The following is a 710-nucleotide window of genomic DNA, read 5'->3' on the forward strand; positions in this document are numbered from 1 at the left end:
CGGAGCCCTTCTCGGGTCACTTGTCCTCCCCATTGTAATTACTCCAATTCTGAGAGCTGCTGAGCTCTGTGGCACAAACCCAGCTGCCAGCGCAGGCGAGACAGGTCCTGGTGGGCAGGGACCTCCTCTGAGCCCAGGCAGGGCTGTCCTCAGTGCCCAGACTCAGCAGTTCCTGGTGCGCTGCCAGCTCTGCCCGTCCTCCTGCCCCCAGCAGGGATCCACGGTGGTGCCAGTGTGCAGATCGCTCTCCCTGACACCGTATGTCCCCCCTCTAAAAGCACTCCTGCAGCTGCGGGGACAGCCGGTGCTTCCCTCGAGTTACCCTGCAGCATCAGGGCAGGGAAACCCAGGCCATCATCACCCTCCTCCCCACACACCACCCTTCCTCGGTGCAAGTCTTTATTTTGACAAATCCATCAGAATATAAAAAACAGATGTTTCCAAAATATGAAAAACCACCCCACAGGGTAAAAAATAAATAGATTTACAAACAATTAGCAATAAGTATGAATACCAAAGAGCTACAAAAGTCTCCTAAAAAACCTCATATTAAATTAAATGAAACAATCTAAAAGCTCAGTTGTAGAAAGGTTTTGAAGCCCTGAAAAAAAGAGGGCCCAGGGGAGACAACCAGATAAATTCCCCAGGGAGGGGAAAGGTTGGGAACCGTCTCTTCCCCGCCCTCCTCTGCATGCATGAGCCCAAAACCC

The sequence above is a fragment of the Cariama cristata genome, unplaced genomic scaffold (assembly GCF_000690535.1).
Source record: "Cariama cristata isolate BGI_N322 unplaced genomic scaffold, ASM69053v1 scaffold31383, whole genome shotgun sequence".
Taxonomy (NCBI): domain Eukaryota; kingdom Metazoa; phylum Chordata; class Aves; order Cariamiformes; family Cariamidae; genus Cariama; species Cariama cristata.